The sequence below is a fragment of the Callithrix jacchus genome, chromosome 15 (assembly GCF_049354715.1).
Source record: "Callithrix jacchus isolate 240 chromosome 15, calJac240_pri, whole genome shotgun sequence".
Classification (NCBI taxonomy): Eukaryota; Metazoa; Chordata; class Mammalia; order Primates; family Cebidae; genus Callithrix; species Callithrix jacchus.
The window spans coordinates 11,672,246-11,689,683 of NC_133516.1; the positions used below are offsets into that span (position 1 = coordinate 11,672,246).

The following is a 17,438-nucleotide window of genomic DNA, read 5'->3' on the forward strand; positions in this document are numbered from 1 at the left end:
ACAATCTGTCCCTTGGTATATGGGGAGATCGGTTCCAGCTCCCCAATATCCACATAGACCAAAATCCATGCAAGCATCTGTAGTCCCAGCTACTTGTGAGGCTGAGGAAGGATTGCTTTAGCCTAGTAGGTTGAGGCTGCAGTGAGCCATAACTGCACCACTGCACTCCAGTCTGGGCAACAGAGTGAGAGAAGGTTGACTTTTAAATATAAGTTTTCAGTTCACTTGAGAATTGGGTCACAACTGTGGCATATGAAAATTCTTCATAGAATAATTATCTAATCAAATTAATGCTAGAATTGGGAACAGAAAATGTTTTCTTGACTCTTTATTCCTTCACTTGCTGCTACATCAAGTATTGCCAGCGGGCACTTACCAACCAGAAGTGTTATCTCAGAGCTACTCACAATGAAATGTGATGTCTAGGGCTCAGGTGTGTTCAGGTCTCCATGCCTTGGCTATGGGTGAGTGGGACTTATATGTCCATCCATTTTCTATATTCCAGCTCTGGAAAAGTTGGGTTTATCCATCTTGATAAGATGCACTTTAAATTTAACTCGGCAAGAACCACAAATGGAAGAAAGGTTATGAAACCACAGGATAGTACTTGTTCTCAAGAGACTCTTCAGCTTAGGTGCTTCTGTAAAAAAGGAATGACATTGTCAAAAACTCATCACAGGTCAGGTGAGGTGACGCCTATCTATAATCCCAGCCCACTGGGAGACTAAGATAGAAGGATCCCGTGAGGCCAAGAGTTTAAGACCAGCCTTGGCAACACACTGAAACCTCAACTCTACAAAAAAAAAAAAAAAAAATTAGAAAATGAGCTGGGTATGGCAGCACATTCCTATAGTCCTAGCTACCCTGGAGGCTTAAGTGGGAGGACAGTTGAACCCAGGAAGTGGAAGGTGCTGTGAGCAATGATCTCACCACTACACTCCAGCCTGGGTAACAGAGTGAGACCGTGTCTACACACACACACCCATCAGTCTGTCCAGCCTTGACTAATGAAAAGGGTCTTCCGGTTACAGAAGAGGTGTGCTCTTTTATAGGACAGGAAGGGACCAGCAAGCGTGTTCACAACCTTTCCTCATCCTCTGCTTAGTTTCCCAAGAACCTTCAAGGGAGTCCCGAGGGAAAGGATATAAATATTCTGGTTACCAGAGGAGAAATATGCCTCCTTTGTCAATTAACAAATGGAACACCTGCCATGAAAACCAGGAAATTCTGCTAAGATGAACCACTCCCTACGACACTGACCTCTGCAGGAAAAACGAGAAACCGGAGTTTGTGGACCAATAATATCGAAGGTCACATTCCAGATTGTGGACATCTAACCAAAGTACAGCCTTTCCACAAGGCTGGCTGTCTCCATAGGGCACTGCCGTATCTCTGGCTCTCATTTCCCTGAGAGATGCTCTATTCCAGCTTTCTCTTGCATTTTGTATTCTGTAGTTCCTGGGGTAAGACCTCACAACATAGCAAACTGCTGACTCCATGCTGACTTACAGATCTGACTTCAGATTCTAGCAGGACTCTTTCAGTTTAAGAAATTGAAGAGGAGAAAAAATGGACCCAACCTGGCACTGGCCAGCTTAGCAGTCCGAAGATAGAAGCTGCTCAAAATGACTACAGTGCTTCTGACATTCTGAGTCTGCCCTTGCTCCTAGGGCTCTTTAAATGACATTTATTTCTCCTTGTTGAAAAAATGGTTTGCTAGAATATAAAAAACTTAAGAAAAAAATATTAAAATATAATTTTCTCCTAAAGAGGACTCAAAAGTATACTCCCACCAGTACTGGATCTATTTCTCTCTGTCTGTTTTTTTTTCTGAGATAGGATCTCATTCTGTTACCAAGACTGGAGCACAGTGGTGAGATCCCAGCTCACTGCAGATTTCAACTCCTGGGCTCAAGCAATCCTCCCACTTCAGCCTAACCAAGTAACTCAAATTACAGGTGTATGCCCCCATGCCTAATTTGTTAAATTTTTTGTAGAGAAGGCCACTATGTGGCCTAGGTTGGTCTTGAACTCCTAGATCAAACTAATCCTCCTGCCTTGGCGCCCCAAAGTGCTGGAATTTTAGGCTTTAGCCACCACACCCAGTCTATTTACTTTCATATATATATATATACACACACACACACACATATATACACACACATGTATATACACACACATATATACACCAACATATATATGCACACACACACACATATATACATATATAAAATCTTATATATTAAATGTTCCTCCTTAAATAACCTCCTACCCACCCATCTGCAGGGAGAGCAAACACAGGTTTCAGCATATCAGGCAACCTACATGAAGAAAGGAGGCTGGAGTAATGACAGAGCCCAGGAGGAACTGTAGCAAATGGCAAGGTATTCACTTCAAAGGTTTTTCAACATTGTGATGGTCAAACCAAACACAGAAACAGGAAGCCCAGTTCAGTCACTAGCAGCCAACATGGGATATTTGATCTACATGCTACAGGGCAAACTGTTTAGGATGAATGACCTTGTCTCCACCACCCCGTTCTTCAAGTCCCTCCTGCCCAGTAGTCCCTACACTCTGCTGACATGACCCACATTCACAGGACTCTCCTGACACCTTTGCTTGTTTAGTCTTTTTTCCCCAATGACTATTTTCTTTTTTGGATACAGAGTTCACTTCTGTCACACAGGCTTGAAGTAAAGTGAGGTGATTATGACTCACTGCAGATTCCATCTCCTGGGCTCAAGGGATCTTGCCTCCCAAGTAGCTGGGATTACAAGCATGGACCACCATACCTAGCTACGTTTGTTATGATGATGATGATTATTTTGAGATGGAGTCTCACTCTATCATCCAGGCTGGAGTGCAGTAGCATGATGTAGACTTACTGCAACCTCCACCTCCTGGGTTCAAGTAATTCTCCTGCCTCGGCCTCCTGAGTAGCTGGGATTACAGGCATGCACCAGCAAGGCCAGCTAATTTTTGTGTTTTAGTAGAGATGGGGTTTCACCATGTTGGCCAGGATGGTCTCAATCCCTTGACCTTGTGATCCACCTGCCTCGGCTTCCCAATGTGCTGGGATTACAGGCATGAGCTGCTGTGCCTGGCCAACCTTTTCTATTTATAAACTACTGAGCCTCATATGTATGCTTATAACAATGCAAAATAGACTAATATAGCAATCGTATGCCAACACTTACCAGACTGTGAGGAGCACAATGACAGAAGTACAGAGTGAGACTGAAATGCTCCCAAGGGGCTTCTTGTCGCATCATAGAGAATGGGTGAGACACCTCGGCTGAGGCGAAAGATGAGCAAAGACGAGAGTCAAAGAGTGATGATGAGGGTAGGGGAAGGTTTCCTGAAGGACACCAGTAAAGTCCCCCAAAGAAACTGACATTCCATGTGGCTGGAGGATAGGGATATGGGAGGGTGGTGCAGGATAAAACTGGAAAGGTAAGCCGAGGCCAGCTCTTACCAGGCCCTGTGGCCAAATTAGTTTGATTTTATCTTAAAGGCAATGGGCAGTCACCAGCAGGTTTTAATCAAGAACCATTTGGACCCAAATTGGCCTTTTAGAAAAATTCCTCTGGCTTCAGTGAATAGGCTGAAGTGAGCAAGCCTAGAAGTCAGGAAGACAATTGGAGGCCTTCAAATTAAACCAGTACCAAAGAAAACAGGGCCAGGCATGGTGGCTGCTGCCTATAATCTCAAAACTTTAGAAGTCTAAGGTGGGTGGATGTCTTGAGCCCAGGAGTTTAAGACCAGACTGAGAAATGTGGTAAAACCACATCTCCACAAAACACAAAATATTAGTTGGGTGTGGTGGCTCATACCTGTGGTCATACCTCAGCTATCCCAGAGGCTGACGCAGGAGGATAGCTTAAGCCCGGGAGGTTGAGACTGCAGTGAGCCAAGATCACATCGCTGTGCTCCAGCCTGGGCAACAGAGGGAGACGGTCTCAAAAAGAAAATCCCATTCTTCACCTATTAGTGCCCCAATGTTCTCATGAGAACCTTGGAGATGCAGTGAATTCAACTGTCATTGTAATTCAGCAATTCACACCTTTAAGTTTGTGTTTGATTTTCAATAATAACCCTGTGGAAACAAGAAATAAGGAATTGTGTTTGGGCTATCGTGGAAGCTCTCTGGATCTTAGACCGTGACTTATGCTAAGACTTGAGCTTCGTGTTTTTCTGTCTGTGAGTGCTCAAGCGCAGCGGTCCCCAGGTTTTTGGCACCCGGGACCAATATTATAAAAGACAAGTTTTCCACAGGCTGGGGGCAGGGGTCAGTTTTGGAATATTTCAAGCACATTACATTTATTGTGTACTTTGTGATTACATTGTAGCATATAATAATTATATCACTCACCATAATGTACAATCAGTGTGAGTCCTGAGCTTGTTTGTTTTCCTGCAACTACATGGTCCCATCTGTGGGTGATGAAAGATAGTGGTAGATTATCAGGCAACAGATTCTCATAAAGACACAGCAAGGTAGAACCCTTGCAAGCACAGTTACACAATAGGGTTCCTGCTCCTATGAGAATCTAATGCTGCCACTGACCTGACAGGAGGTGGAGATCAGGTGGAAAAGACGGGAGTGGCCATAAATACAGATGAAGCTTTGCTTGCCCACCTGCTGCTCACCTCTTGCTGTGTGGCCAAGTACAGGCCTGTGATTGAGGGATTAGGTGCCCCTGCTCCACTGCATCCAAAAAAACCCTCTTGACAGAAGTCTTCATAGTGGTCAAGTAAAGAAGCCACTTAGCTCCTAAGGCATGTGTCTCAGCTGGCATTTCATCACAATCAACAGGAAGTGGTAGCTTGAAACATTATGAGGTCACTTCCTAAAAATCACCAGCAGCCCATTTCCCATTGACAAGGAGCTCAACGCTGCCCCTTGGATAACCAAACCTATGCCCAGATCCCATTTGTGTGGGTCTTTCTCCCAGAACCCTTCCTAGCATCAGTTCTGTATTTGTCAGAGTCCAATCAAAAGACAAAAGTCACCCAAAGTTTAAACTGGTAAAATTTAAAGTAAAACAAAATTAATTATATAACAAGGGGACACCATATGAGAGATTGGCTACAAAAAAAAAGAGAACTCTAGAGAACATATGGCTACCAGAGGCCAGACAAGGTGGCTCATGCTTACAATTCCAGCAATTTGGGAAGCCAAGGCTGGAGGACTGCTTGAGGCCCGCAGTTTGAGACCAGCCTTGGAAACACAGTGAGACCCTGGCTCTACCAAAAAAAAAAAAAAATTGCCAGGTGTGGTGGCACACACTTGTAGTCCTAGTTACTTGGGAGGCTGAGGTGAAAAAATTGCTTCAGCCCAGGAGGTTAAGGTTGCAGTGAGCCACGATTTCACCACTGCACTTTACACTGGGAAAGAGAGAGACCCTGCCTCAAAAAAACAAAGTATAGGACCAGCTGTTACAAGGAGCAGTAACTTCCTACTGTCCCTACACTGAGATGGAGTGACCAAGGAAGGGATTCCCCACTAAGGCTGAGATCCAGGCCCCCTTGGACAGGGCACAGTCATGGGTAATTCAATGGTAGAATTGCTGCATTACCACTTGGTGGAACATGCTAGCAATATGCCTTCTGGAATTTGCTGAAAAGCCACCATCTAGGGTGCTAGCTTAACGTATTGGTAAACAGCTGTCTCACTACAAAACCACCCAGGAAAATGCGGAGAAACCGCTGGTCACTGCGGGCTACTAAGCATTATGCAGGGCAGGAGCCTGGTGCTAAAGAAGCTCAGTGCCTGTGAAGATTTGTACACAACTAGAAAAAAAACCCTCTTATAATGCCCCTCAAGCATCATGTACTGACAACATTTAATAATGCACCAGTTGACAGAGGAAGAATTTAAAGATCCCACCTCTATGTTTGCAGAGCAGGCAGTGAAGGCTGAATTTGGAACTGAGGAGCAGTCATTGGATGAATAGCTGGTACATGACACATTTCCATCTACCAAAGAAGGAAGGAAAGAGAGAAAAATGAGGAAAAAAAAACAGGCATGGTTCACACCTGTAACTGCAGCAATTTGAACGGCCAAGGCAGGTGAATCACTTAGGTCCAGGAGTTTGAAACCAGCCTGGGTGACATAGAGAAAACTTATCTCCACTACAAATAAAAAAATTAGCTGAGTATGGTGGCATGTGCTGTAGTCCCAAGTTCTCAAGAGGCTCCTGGGTTCAAGCAATTCACCTGCCTCAGCCTCCCAAGTGGTGGGAATTACAAGTATGCACCACTATGCTCAGCTAACTTTTGTATTTTTAGTAAAGACAAAATTTTACCATGTTGGCCACATCAGTCTCAAACTCCTGACCTCGTGATCTACCCACCTCAGCCTCCCAAAAGCTTTTGCTCTGTCTTTGCCCACTTAATCTAAGAAAATTAAGCTAAAATAAATTTTGTAACCAAACCAAAATGAAGCTAAGAGGTGTGGCTACTATACTCAAAAGACTTGAAATTCCCTTGACCCAAAAATAACTATCTGGAAGCCAAGAACGACTATCTGGAAGTCAGCATCCTCAGAGTGCATTTCAGAGGCAAACTAGAAATATGTCAGTGTAAACTATGAAAGTCCAGAGCCTTCGTTTGAGTAAAACTAGGTGCAGCAAAACCATGGGCTCCATGCATGACTGGTATTGTAAAAGAGGCCACAGGGAGTAGAATTAAATATGATACCCTTGGCCGGGCGCAGTGGCTCACACCTGCGATCCCAACACTTTGTGAGGCCGAGGTGGCCAGATCGTTTGAGGTCAGGAGTTTAAGAGCAGCCTGGCCAACGTGGTAGAAACTCGTCTCTACTAAAAATATAAAAATTAGCCAGGCATGGTGGCAGGTGCCTGTGATCCCAGCTACTTGGGAGGCTGGGGCAGGAGAATCACTTGAATCCAGGAGGCAAAGGTTGCGGTGAGCTGAGATCACAACACTACACTCCAGCCTGGGCAACAGAACAAAATTCCATCTGCAAAGTTTCTTCTAAACTCAATTTAAGGCACCATGTACCAAAACCAGATAGCAATAAATTAAATAAATTTTAGCCTTTTTCATGCCATCCAATTACATCTTGGTCAGTTCACAAACATGTTTCCGCAAATGCTGGAGAAGTTTTTCTCTTTAGGAGTTTTCCTCCTTACCCTGCTTAACAAAAGATTTCACACACAAAGAGAATGGAGACAGCCCCACTTCAGGACATGCTACAGGGAGAGAACTGACTGTCCCAAAAAGAGAGGGCTCCACACCCCTCTGACAACTCCACAATAGACCAGCTACACACAAATGCCTGAAGTAAGGAAGTCCATTAAGAAAATGAACAGTTGGTGAGATCAAGACTTCTGAGCCAAAGGGCCTGCAGCTGGTCTGACGATTCATCAAAAAGTCTGAATTTAAATGGACACATATCGGACTGTGACACGTAATAAAAGAACTGAAGCAGCCAAGTGTCTTGATTTGGGTTTCCTTTCCACTGTATGCAGCTCCAGTGAATGGAGAAGTGAGCATGCCTGTGGTACTCCTGACACATCTGGGATAGTTCCCATCCACAGTAGTCAACCTTTGGGATTATCCACACATTGCAGGGTCATTGCCCATCTGTGCTGACCTCGAATGTCCAGAGAAAAGCTTTTCTTTAGAGACTGGAGAGAAAAATGTCAAACCTGAAAGCCCATGAACTGTCTTAGCCAGGGGGAACACATGAAGGAAACACCATAGAATCTCACATCAGAAGCCTAATTTCAGGTTGACCTCGAAAGCTTTACAATTGTTGAGTAATCAGCTTACTTTCTCTAGGCTCTGTTATTCTTACATCAATAAAAAGAAAAGCAGACTGAATAGTCTCCCAGATCGATTCCAATCTTAACATCCTCTGGCTTTATGATTAAAGAATGATACTAATAAATAAGGTTAAAACTGTGGCTTAACCCCAATAGGAGCCCGCTGGGATTATGCTAAGCAAAACTAGTCCACATAGAAAGAGCCATTCTGACCACATCCCTCCCTATGCCAGCTATCATACACATATGCACCACGGGTATGAAAAGTCCCTTCCACAGACGACTGTCTGATTCAATCATAGGCTGATTTATTCATTCAAACAACAAATATTTACTGAGCACCTTCTAGGGATTTAGGCTTACAACAACAAAACAGACAAAATCCCTTCCCTTACTTACCTTTTAGTGAAGGAGGAGGGGGAGTCAAACATCAAATAGGAAATATAATTAACGATATATTTTATGCAGGGCAGTGCTGGGATTCACTCATGGTGGCTGGAAAAATATTAAGGGAAATATTAGGGAAGTATAGAATATAGTCTCAAACCTTTGGGAAGCCGAAGTTTTAATGAGCCAGGCTGAAGACAGCCAGTTCTTACATTCGAGCTTTAAGTCATATGGTTGAGCCTGTTTACCCCACATTCCTTTTTCTCTACTCTGTTTACTCATGTAAACTTCATGCCAGCTGTTCCTCTAAGGGGGAGGTTGAAAAAGAATTACTTCTTAATGCTGTTTATTCTGGACCTCAGAACCAAAAGTTTTTATCATTCTTAAAACCACTCTTTTAACCATCTTAATTATCCACAAGCATGTTAACTTAAAACCTCTTTTACTACTTCTATACTGAATAAATGCAAGAATGAACAAGGAGTCAATTAGCTGCAATCACTCTCTAAAACTTGATGACACCCTAGCCCAACTCTTACACTGTATTCTGTATGTACGGGCATATTTTATTCATCTGATACTTATACTAAATAAATGTTTGTTTAATAAGTGAAACTAAATGTGAATTGTAAGTATAAAGAAGTCACGATGAGAGGTGAGCAAAAGGCCCATCTTCATCAAATTAATCTCTTCTTAGGGAAGACACTGAATTTGTGCCTGCAGATTATCATCTTACCTTTTAATAACAAATTTAATTTCATTGCCCACTTGAATGATGTTTCCCAGCCTTGGGATTCCCTATCATGAGGGACTTCTGAAAGGAAATGTTTTCCAGTAGTTCTTCCACACACAGATCATTCACAGGTCCTTCAAATTTTTGGTCTTAAAAAGGATCTTCAAAGATTAAACTTTGTTTTGCAAAATCCTTAAACAGAAGAGAAAGAAAAAATCATTATAGACAATAAAGAACATAACCTAAGCTGGTGTGCAGTGGCATGATCTTAGTTCCTTGCAATCTCGGCCTCTCGGGTTCAAGCAATCCTCCTGCCTCAGTCTCCCGAGTAGCTGAGATTACAGGTGCCTGCCAGCATGCCTGTCTAATTTTTGTATATTTTTAGTAGAGACAGGGCTTAACTAAGTTGGCCAGGCTGGTCTCCAACTCCTGACCTCAGGTGATCCACCCACCTTGGCCTCCCAAAGTGCTGGGATTACAGGCATAAGCCAATGTGCCCAGTCACAAACACTATTTGGAAGCAGCTTTTTGCTACTATCTGCTCGTGGCTGTAATAACCCTCCTCCATTGGCTGCCTTACAGTAGCGCATTTCGGGCTACAATTTCATCTGCACTGCAGCCATGAGATCAATGCTCTTTACCCCTTCAACCTCGTGAGCATGCTGTTTAATAAGAAATAACTTTCCACAAAGAATTCATGGAATGGGAATTAAAAATAGTAAGCAGAGGCTGGTTTAGATGAAAAGAGGCATAACAACCAAAGTTAGCATATGAAGATTGTTTAAAGCCATATTTAAAACAAAATTTTCTCAGATACTATTCAGATAAGAGTAAGGAAACTCGACTAAGGGCTACATATGAGCTGACACCAAAAAATCATTGTTAAATTTGTCAGATGTGATGAGAGAGTGGCTGTTTGGGGATGCACACAGAACAGATAAAATGATGTGGTGACTGCGATTTGCTTTATAATATTCCTGCAAAGGGAGGTAAAAGAATAGCAGAACAAAATGTGGACAATCTTAATGATGGCAGAAATTGAGGAATGGGTATTTCAGTGTATATCGTACTATTTTCTCTACTTTTGAATAGGTATAAAAACTATAATTTAAAAATGTAAAAAAAAAAACAGTTGGGAGCAGTGGCTCATTCCTATAATTCCAGCACTTAAGGAGGACGAGGCAGGTGGATCACTTGGGTCAGGGGTTAAGAGACCAGCCTGGCCAACATGGTGAAACCCTGTCTCTACCAAAACTACACACACAAAATATTAGCCAAATGTGGTGACAGGCACCTGTAGTCCCAGCCACTCAGGAGGCTGAGGCAAGAGAATCACTTGCACCCAGAAGAAAGAGGCTACAGTGAGCCAAGATCAGCCTCGGCGACAGAGTGAGAATCTGCTTCAAAAAAAAAAAAAAAAAAAAACACCAAAAACAAAGATAAAAGTAAAAATTAATTTACTATTCCCTGCTCTGAAGCCACATCTAAACAGAATTCTAAAAAGAAAGATTCTAGCAATTTACATGGTGCTATTTATATAGAAATCTCCCTTGCACCTTTCTATGTAAATTTAAATATTTTGCAACCTGATGGCTGGGAGTGGTTCAAAGCTGGGCATGGTAACACATGCCTGTAGCCCCGGCCACTTAGGACGCTGAGGCAGGAGGATAACATGAGCCCAAAAGTTCTAGTCACGCCCAGACAACATAACAAGACCTGGTTTCTTTAAAAAGAAATGGGGACCTGAGAGGGAGCTCATTGATGAATTATTTTGGTGATATAAACAAGTGCTATCAAAACACTAGTATAAAATCCAAAATTAAATCTACTGCCAGATTTTTCTCCTTACCTCTGGACTCATTTATGCAATTGCCTCCTCTACCTCCACAACTCAACTTGAAAGAAATTAATTTCTTTGATCTTAGATTGGCTTTCCTCTAACATCTAAGATTTGTATTAAATTCTTACTTCATGTTATTAGCACCAAATCTGAAAGGATCTAGTATAGGAACTCTTTGAGATAAGAAACACATAAAATGAAATAGTTCTCATATCTGTAAAAAGAAGTATGCCCATAAACAAACAGTAAAAAATTAGAGGCTTTCAGTCACAATAAAGAATGATGTTAAATACAATTATTCTGTCAATTCAACAAGAAACTATATAAACCTAATTCTAACAAACTTTCTATAAAATAAAAAAGAACCAATTGTCAGAGCTGAGAGTAAAAAGTGGAAGTTTTAGAAAGAGATGAAGTCAACTGCAGAACATGCCTATCACATATCATAAAGGCTGTCCCAATCACACCCATCCCCCTTATTCCACCTAGTATCACCTGAGGTCAGGAGCCCAAGACCAACCTGGCCAACATAGAAAAATCCCTTCTCTACTAATAATGCAAAAATTAGTCTTGAATGGTGGTGGGTGACTGTGAGGCAAAAGAACTGCCTGAACCCAAGAGCCAGTCAGCCAGAATCACATCACAGCACTCCAACCTGGGTGACAACAGTGAAAACTGTCTCAGGAAAAAGAAAAACAAATTCCTTTGGGAAGGCTTTCTTCATAGAGATCTTCAACATGAGACTGAAGAAAAGGGTATGGAATCATCACAGGACCTTTGGCTTTTACACCTTGAGATATAAGAACAAAAAGAAAAAGGGATATAATTTAAACACAATTTGCAGGAAAGAATCATTATTGAATCTGTATTGCTCTTTAACTTTCTTTTCTTGAAACAGTTTCACTCTTGTCGCCCAGGCTGGAGTGCAGTGGCATGATCTCGGCTCACGGCAAGCTCCATTTCTCAGGTTCAAATGATTCTCCTGCCTCAGCCTGCTGAATAGCTGGAATACAGGAGCCTACCACCACCCCCAGCTAAGTTTTGGATTTTCTGCAGAGACAGTTTCACCATTTTGGCCAGGCTGGTCTCGATCCCCTGACCTCAGGTGATCTGCTCGTCTCAGCCTCCCAAAGTACTGGGATGAGCCACTGAGCTGCCTCAGCACTTTCTTATGTTCTTAAATAGCCTAACCCAGGTGGGGACAGTGGCTTATGCATGTAATCCCAAAAACTTTGAAAGACAAGGTCAGAAGGTTGCTTCAACCTAGGAGTTCAAGACAGGCCTGGGCAACATAGCTCGACCACCCCTCATCTCTACAAAAATTAGGCCAGGTATGCACCGCACCTAGCTAATTTTTATATCTTTTGTAGAGAGAGGGTTTCATCATGTTGCCCAGGCTGGTCTCAACCTCCCGAGCCCAAGCCATCCTCCCGCCTCGGCCCTCAAAGTGCTGGGATTACAGGGCCCAGGGAGCCTTATGTTTTCTTTAAGCAGTCCCCTATTCTAGCAAAGGGAGGAAAAGAAATAGAACAAGATGTAGGACAATCTTAATAATCACAGAAATTGAGGAATAGGCATTTTAGTGTTCATCATACTATTTTCTCTACTTCTGAATAGGCATAAAAACTGTAATTTAAAAATGTAAAAAAAGAAAAAAAAAATAGCCAGGCACAATGGCTCATGCCTGTAATCCCAACTCTTTGAAAAGCCAAGGCAGGGGGATCACGGGTCAGGAGTTCAAGATCAGCCTGGCCAACACGGTGAAACCCTGCCTCTATCAAAAAAAAAAAAAAAAAAAGCTGGGTCTGGTGCCAAGCACCTGTAGTCCCAGCTACTCAGGAGGCTGAGGCAAGAGAATCAGTTGAACCAGGTAGGAAGAGGCTGCAGTGAGCTACTGCACTCCAGCCTGAACAGCAGAGTGAGAATCTGCCCTAATAAAAAAAAGTAAAAATGAATTTACTAATCCATGCTCTGAAGCCACATCCAAACAGAACTCTAAAGAAAAACAAGCAATTTACATGGTGCTATTTATATACAGATCTCCCATGCACCTCTGAATCTAACATTTAAATATTTTGCAACATTATGGCTGGGAGTGGCACAAACCTGGGCATGGTGGCACATGGCTGTAGCCTTAGATACTACTTAGGAGACTGAGACAGGAGGATAACTTGAGCCCAGGAGTTCTAGCCCAGCCCAGAAAACATAACATGACCCTATTTCTTTAAAAAGAAAAGTCAGGGAGCTGTCAGGGAGCTCACTGATAAAATTATTTTAGTGCTATCAACAACTGCTATCAACACACGACTACAGAATCCAAAATGATATCTATTGCCAGACCTTTCTCCTTATGTCTGAACTCATTTACCAAACTGCCTCCCCCACCTCCACAACTCAATTTGAATGTCAACTTGAAATTAATTAATTAATTTCTTTGTTATTAGATTGGCTTTCCTCTAGCATCTAAAGACTTGCCTTAAATTCTTACTTCATGTTATTGGCATCAAATCTGAAGGGATCTACTGTAGGAGCTCTTTGACATAAGAAACACGTGTTTTTGAGAAATCACACAAAGTGAAATAATTATCATAGCTGTAAAAAGAAATATGCCCATACATAAATAACAGTAAAAGATTAGAGGCTTTCAGTCATACTAGAGAGTGATGTTAAATCAAATTATTCTGTTAATTCAACAAGAAAATATATAAACCTAATTCTGACAAACTTTCTATAAAATTAAAAAAAAAATGTTGGGGTTGACAGTGAAAACTGGAAGTTTTAGAAAGAGGTGAGACCAACTGCAGAATGTGCTCATCACGCATCACCAAGGCTGTCCCAATCACACCCTCTGCCTCATTATCCCCCTTATTCCATGTAATTCTTTCCCAGACCATAACCCCTTCTTCCATAGTAAATATCTCCTACTTACTACACATTTCCCCACCAGATTAAATGCTTCAGAATGCATGGGGCAGGGCACTGTCTTCCACACTGCCCAGTTTCCAACACCTGACTCACAGGTACCAAATCCTGACTTCAGGATTATGAGGTCGGAAGTAGTGATTATTTCCTCAATACTTGCAGTGGTTCACAGCAATGAAAACCCTAAGATTTCCTTTCCCCTTTCGGGGACCATAAAGAAAGCAGCAATACTGTCAGAGGCACTTGAACCCAAGCAACTCCATCTAAAATAGGAGCTGGGTAAAATGAGGCTGAGACCTACTGAGTTGCATTCTCAGATAGTTAAGGCATTCTAAGTCACAGGCTGAGGAAGGAGGTCAGCACAAGATACAGTTCATAAAGACCTTGCCGATAAAATGGGCTGCAGTAAAGTGGCCAGCCAAAACCAAGATGGTGATGAGAGCGGCCTCTGGTCGTCCTCACTGATACTACACTCCCACCAACACCATGACAGTTTACAAATACCATGGCAACGTCTCAAAACGAGAAGCATAAAAATAATCCATTCCTGGCCGGGCACAGTGGCCCACACCTGTAATCCCAGCAGTCTGGGAGGCCAAGGTGGGTGGATCACCTTAGGTCAGGAGTTTCAGAGCAGCCTGACCAGCATGGTGGAACCCCCATCTCTACTACAAATTAAAAATAAAATTAGCTGGGTGTGGTGGTGCACACCTGTGATCCCAGCTACTTGGGAGGCTGAGGCAGGAGAATCACTTGAGAACCTGCTTGAGGAGTAAACAAGACAGGCATGATCTGGGCTGTCTGAGCCCCTGTGCTAAAACAGGAGGAAAAAGCCATTCATTTTCACGTGAAAATGAAAGGAGGATGAGTCAGTGAGCCTAGAGACTGAGGTGAGACAGTGCTCAGTGGAGACCTCTCCAACATGATGACATTTCAACTGTGATGCTAATAGAAAAAAGAAGCACAGAAAGCCCTCAACTAACAGCAGTCCACAAACACCAGTCCTCAGCGCAACAGTGCCAGGAGGCTGTGACCTGAGAAGAAGAAAGGCACACAAATGACCAGGGTGGCTGGCACAGAGCAAGCAATCCACAGACGGCATGTGGGAAAAGCAGAGGAATGGCAGAGGGCAGCTCACCCATGCCCCTGCAGACCCAATCAGGGGCTGTGAGGTTTACTCCAAGTATAGTGGAACGCACTACATATGACAGTCCAGAGAATGAGAGGCTCCACCTCCTACTTTCAATGAGCCTGACCTGGATGCTCCGTGGCATGGCTCTAACTGAGCACTGGAGGGCAGTGACGGAGTATGGGGTAGAACCTGGGCTTTGTGTTTCGGCAGAGTCAGCAGGCCTTGCTAGGCTGGATACCGGAAGGGAGACAATCATACCTCAGAGTACCTCCTGGGCATCTGGCTTGGGCAGCTGGTAGACCCTGAGAGGAGCTCATGGAGAGGGAAATGGGGACTTTGCCTGGGACACATGAAGCCTAAGGAGGGGTCAAGCAGATAGGTAAGTATAGAGGTCTGGTATGAGGAGCATCTTCAGGGCCAGGAATGAGAGTCTCAAAGACACAGACAATATAATATTTTTAAGAGGTGAAGTCTCGCTCTGTCGCCAGGTTGAAGTGAAGTGGCGCAATCTCAGCTCACTACAACCTCCGTGTCCCGGGTTCAAGTGATTCTCCTGCCTAAGCCTCCTGAGTAGCTGGGATTACACGTGCCCACCACCATGCTCAGCTAATTTTTATACTTTTAGTAGAGACGGAATTTCATCATGTGTGCCAGGATGGTCTCGATCTCCTGCCCTCGTGATCCACCCGCCTTGGCCTCCCAAAGTACTGGGATTACAGGCATCCACGGAGCCGGGCATTGCTCTTTAACTTTTATAATTTGATCTTTACTTCTGTTATTGTAATTCAGTCCAAAGAAAAATAGTGTGAGGAAAATAAATATAACATCAAAAATGCTAATATTCTGTTCATCAAAGTTTGCAGTGAAATATCCCATTACAGCCAGGCAGGGTGACTTACCTCTGTAATCCTAGCACTTGGGAGGCCAAGGCAGGTGAATCGCTTGAGGTCAGGAATTGGAGACCAGGCTGGCCAACATGGCAAAACCGCATCTCTATGAAAAATACAAACATTAGCCAGTTGTGGTGGTGAGTGATTGTCATCTTAGCTACTTGGGAAGCTGAGATAGGAAAATCACCTAAACCCATGAGGCAGAGGTTGCAGTGAGCTAAGATCATCCCATTGCACTCTAGCATGGGTGACAAGAGCAAAACTCCAGCTCAAAAAAAAAAAAAAAAAAAAAGAAAAGATAGGTAGATCCCATTACTTTAAGGCAATGTAGCTACAGCCAGACTTTCTACAGAAATCTGAACCACATTATAAAGCGAAAAAAACATACCAGCTAATATTATTTAATACATACAGAACTAAACAGAAGAGGTAATATTTTCAAAACATAAACATTAGTGTAACCTTATTGGACTTACAAAAATAATTTTTTAATAACAGAAACAGAAGATTCCCTGAACTGCAACTTTTAAGCTAGCATTTACTTACTCAAGATTCAACTAATACAACAGCTATAAAAAGTCAAGAGCTGGGCTAGGCATGGTGGCTCACGTCCGTAATCCCCACATTTTGGGAAGCTGAGGCAGGGAAATCACCTGAGGTAGACCATTCCAGACTAGCCTGACCAACATGAAAAAACCCCATCTCTAATAAAATATAAAATTAACTGTGGCATATGCCTGTAATCCCAGCTACTCTGGAGGCTGAGGCAGAAGAATAGCTTGAACCCGGGAAGCAGAGGTTGCAGTGAGTTGAAATTAAGCTATTGCCCTACAGCCTGGGCCACAAGAGCAAAATTCCATGTCGGGGGTGGGGGGGTGGGGGGAGGGAGTCAAGAGCTAACCAGATGGGAGTGGCTCACGCCTGTAACCCCAGCACTGTGGGAGGCCAAGGTGGGTGGATCAACTGAGGTCAGGAGTTCGAGACTAGCCTGGCCAACATGGTGAAACCCCATCTCTACTAAAAATACAAAAATTAGCCAGGCATGGTGGTGCTCACCTGTAGTCCTAGCTACTAGAGAGGCTGAGGCAAGAGGATCGATTCAACCGGAGAAGTGGTGGTTTCTGTGAGCTGAGATCACACCACTGCACTCCAGCCTGAGTGAAAGAACAAGACTCTGTTTTCAAGGAAAAAAAAAAAAAAAGAAAAGTCAAGAGCGTGGGGAATATTAAAATCAGACATAACCAACAGTCTCCCATCAAAACAGCTCCATTTATTTGCTATCAGTATGTGTTAAGGTCTATCCGCTAAACACTGATATTTGTACTAATGTTTCAAGCGCACATTAGTGCTTAGATTTAATATCCTTTGCTGTACACTAAACTTGAATATCATACTTTCATATTACAAAAAAAAGCCTCTTTCCCTAAGGCAAATACCATTAATATTGCTTTAAAATTATAAAATGTGAAGATTATAATTTCACAACAGCTGAACATTGTTGACTTTAAACAAAGTAATCTAATAAACCACCATCACAACAAAAGCCCCACAACATAATCAGTTTCACCTTATAAAAGCACTGACATTTATAAAAATTGTAAATTTATAAAACAGTGAATTCCTAAAACTTTAATAGCAAATGATTTTTACTCAGAATAGTACTTAATTAACAATATCATAAAATCATAGGCCGGGTGTAGTGGCTCACACCTGAAATTCCAGCACCTTTGGGAGGCCAAGC

The 17,438-nt window shown here is 42.8% G+C and overlaps 2 protein-coding genes across 35 annotated transcripts in view; one reads left to right on the forward strand and one right to left on the reverse strand.

Moving 5' to 3' along the window:
* LOC144576556 (uncharacterized) overlaps positions 1-17,438 on the reverse strand; it is a 537,019-nt gene that overhangs the window by 253,167 nt on the left and 266,414 nt on the right. For 33 of the 34 annotated variants that reach the window (XR_013527075.1, XR_013527049.1, XR_013527037.1 and 30 more), the window contains 4 exons: positions 5,891-5,979; positions 4,373-4,434; positions 3,834-4,096; positions 3,198-3,295 (listed from right to left, as the gene is read on the reverse strand). The gene's annotated coding sequence lies outside the window, so the exon portion shown is untranslated. The remainder of the gene's footprint in view (positions 1-3,197; positions 3,296-3,833; positions 4,097-4,372; positions 4,435-5,890; positions 5,980-17,438) is intronic. The other variant, XR_013527041.1, reaches the window with a different exon arrangement.
* LOC144576563 (uncharacterized) overlaps positions 1-17,438 on the forward strand; it is a 181,483-nt gene that overhangs the window by 54,839 nt on the left and 109,206 nt on the right. The window lies entirely within an intron of this gene.